Genomic DNA, 3,722 nt, shown 5'->3' with positions numbered 1-3,722 from the left:
CAACTGAAACCTGGACCCAGTCTAGAACTAAGAGTTCATGTGTTCAGGCTTAAAGGCTAAATTTGTGGATGCTCAAATCTGGAGTTTGAGGCTGGGAAGGATGGCTTGGCAGACTGGACCCTGGGTAAGTACATGGTAACCAGGAACAATAGACTGTGGATACCAGCCTGGTGCTGAGATGAACCTGGAACCTGGGCACATGGGTTCTGGCCAAGAGTCAAGGCTATGGATGTTGGCAAGGTTCTTGAGTTGGCTCAGGAGCTCTAGGACTGATGTAGTGGTGAGGTAAGCTTAGAACCTGTGTCTTCTGGGATTGCCCTACTATTAAAGTGTGCTGTGTAGGTTCCAATCTGGTGAGTAGGATTCTAAGGTCTGTTTTGGTGGGATGTGTCTTGTGTTAGGTCTAAAGCAAAGTTGATAATGTGACTCCTCCTTACCCCCTTCAACACATCTTTACTTAATTCGTATGCTATACTCAGCTTTTAACTCTTCCATCTGGATTCCTCAGCTCTTGTGAAGATATTTTCACATGTGCTCAGCTCAAAACAAGGCAGCAAGACATGCCAGTGGTGATCCTGTCATAACAGTGAGCTACTCAGAGGGAGTAAGGCAAAATTTTCATGAAGGGAAAATGTATATGGTGTAGAACAACATAGAATGACTATGGTTGGAGGCTGAGACACATGTGGAAGGCCTGAGCACGGCACTAAACAATTAGACTTTACCCTGTTGGCAATAGGGAGCTACTGAGAATTTATGAGTGGCACTAAAGACTGGAGTTATGTTGACTAAGATTAACCAATATCCATGGTAAAGATGATTTGGAGGAATAAAGAATTAAAACAGGAAGAACATTTATGAATTTATCAAAAGATTTCAGATGAAAGGTAAAAATGATCTGAACTGTTGAGTGTTATTCAGAAAGGAGGTGGAATTTGGACATGAGAGAAGTTGTTAAAGAGAAATGAAGGAAATTTCAATGATCTCCAAGTTTCTGATCATAGTTCCTGTAATAAGCCTTTCTAAACATTAACAATCTTATAGCAGGCATTAAGAAGACAAGAGGAGGACTGGGTTAGGGCAGAAATTGTAAAGGGGAAGAAATAGAGAAAAATGGTAATTTCAGTTTTTGAGATTGCCAGTTGACTCAAGATCATTCTCTTCTGTAGATTTTTCATTACCACCTGGGTGGAAACATCATTTCCCGGGTTCCCTTGCAGCTGGGTGTTGACTAGTGATTACATTCCTGCCCATTGGATGTAGGTAGAGTGATGTACATCATTCCCAGGTAAGTCATTCAGTAAAAAATGAACTTGTTTTATATTGTTCTTCCCAGTTTCCAAAGGACTGTGAGGAGTTTAACACAGAGGTGGAGCCAGCAGCCACCATGTTGGCTAGGAAAACATCCAAGGCAAGGGGATCAAAATGATACAGTGCTCCAACAGAAATGTCTTGCTTACCTACTACCCAGTCTCTGCCAGCTCAGAGTGTCACATAAGAGGGAAATCCATATATTACTTAGGGCACTGGTATTTTGGCTTCTATTAAAGCAATTTGAGACAGGATCCCAACCAATAGGGACATGACAAGTTTGAGGTATTAGAAAGAGTTGAGATGGAGATACTGTATAGATATGGAGGTGGGCTAGGGTGGAGATGAGGATTTTTGGAACTATATGAATGAGCATAAGGACGGAGCCATCCAGCCAATGATGTCACCAAAGGGAACTCTGGCAAGAAAAGAGGGTAGGGGCTACAGAGAACACAGAATGTATGGTGGGTGTGTGGGGGGAGAGAAGCTGAAATAGAGAGAACAACAGAATAGTAACTTGCTAAAGAGAAAGTTGAAAAAGATAATGGTGGGACTATGGGGGTGGCTTTATTTGTTTTTCCATAAGAAAGAGTGGCCAGCAGTCCTACCCACAGAGAGATCAAAGAGGATGAATTGGGAGAAAAGGCATAAAATTCAGGGAATTGGAGTCACCTGATGTCAGGAAGTGATCAAGAAAAAGCCAAATTATAATCAAAGTGATCTGTTTAAGAAAGCAGAGGATTTTATAATAAAAATTGTAGTAGCCTAAAATTACTTCTTAAAAGGTGTAAAGCAAAGAATATGCGTAATTTCCTCTCCTGGAGACGGAGTTTAAACCCAGCTTCTCCTCAGCTCTCAGTATGGGCTGAACTTAGTGCAGCTTCCAAAGACTGCAGAAGATTATGGAAAGGAGAAAATAGCAACTTTACAGAAGAGAAACTTGACAACCACCACCTACCTCAGCAAGTGATGAAGGTTAGCGTCGCCAGTGACAGGTCACATGGATATAATGTACCCCCGACAGGACAGGATGAGAAGGGCAATTCAGCTCTGCGGTAGTCCTTTCCAAAACTCACAACCTCCATCTAAATATGAGAAAAACATCAGAAAGTCTCAAACTGAGGGACAGTCTGCAAAATACCTGAAGAATACCCTTTTAAAACTGTCAAGGTCGTGAAAAACAAGGAAACATTGAGAAACTGTCTCAGATGGTCACTAAAGAGACATGAGGACTAAATGCCATGGGCATGCTGGATGAAGTCCTGAGACAGAAAAATGCACATGACTTGAACACCCTGCAAGAACTGCAGGAAATCTCAGCTTCAGTTTTTCCTTTTCTGCCAGTGTAATTTCTCATTTTAAAATGATTTGTTTTCTTTTGAATTATGTGTATATGCGGTATGTGTGTGTGTGGGGGGGGTATATATGCACATGAGAGTGCAGGTGTGCAAGGAGGCCAGAAGAGGGTGTCAGATCCCCTGGAGCTGGAGTTACAGGTAGTTACTTCTAAGCAGCCGGAAGTGAGTACTGGGAATCGTACTTGGGTCCTCCCCAAGATCAGTATGTGCTCTTTTCTGCTGGCCACTTCTCAGGCCCCTAATGTCCTATTTTTGACAAAAATGCCATAGATAGATAAAATACTAAATGAGGGTAAACTGGATGAAAGGTATATGCTCTGTACTTATTGTCTTTATATGTTTTCTATAGGTATAAAAGCATTCCAAGGCAAGGGCAGAGCCCTGGGATATGGCCTGTGAGCAACGAACAAGTTTGAAATATAGAGTATCTGAGCCCCCCACTCCGCCATCCTTTCCTCCTTCCCTTCCCCCAAGAAAAATTTTTCCATTAGTCCATTATTACAGTACAATGGAATGTTCAATTTCACACACTGTGTGACATTCCATGCCAACCAGAATAGTTAATGCAACTTTACATTTATGACTCTGCTTGGGTGTGAATTATTGTGTTTATGAAAATCTCCATATTAATGTCTGATTGTAAATCATTCTGCCGGCTCCCTTTATTAATAGCTCAATTCCCACTGCTTACTGCTGCAAGCCCTTCAGATCACCACAACTGTACTGGAGAGGGGCTGCTTCCCTTGCTTGCCACCAGCATCTAGCCATCTTGGACTTTGCACTAAAGCCTGCAGCCTCTGAACTGATTTTTTTTTTTAAATAAACTGTTTCTTTGTTGAAAAGTGGGCAGCTTCCCTGAGAAGTAGAACTTCCTATTTTCTGTTCCCAGTTTCTTACTCTTTAGAAACCTCACGAGGAAGTGATTTGGACACAGAATTTGGAGGCACACAGATTTGACATGAAATCATTTGTCTTGGTGAGTCTTGGGCTTTGCATGTAAAATGTTCCCCTTCCAGGCTCTGTGTTTGAACACTTAGTTTCCAGTTGGTGGTG

This window comes from Peromyscus eremicus, chromosome 7 (genome assembly GCF_949786415.1).
Source record: "Peromyscus eremicus chromosome 7, PerEre_H2_v1, whole genome shotgun sequence".
NCBI classification, from domain to species: Eukaryota; Metazoa; Chordata; class Mammalia; order Rodentia; family Cricetidae; genus Peromyscus; species Peromyscus eremicus.
Note: the sequence above shows the minus strand (reverse complement) of the source record.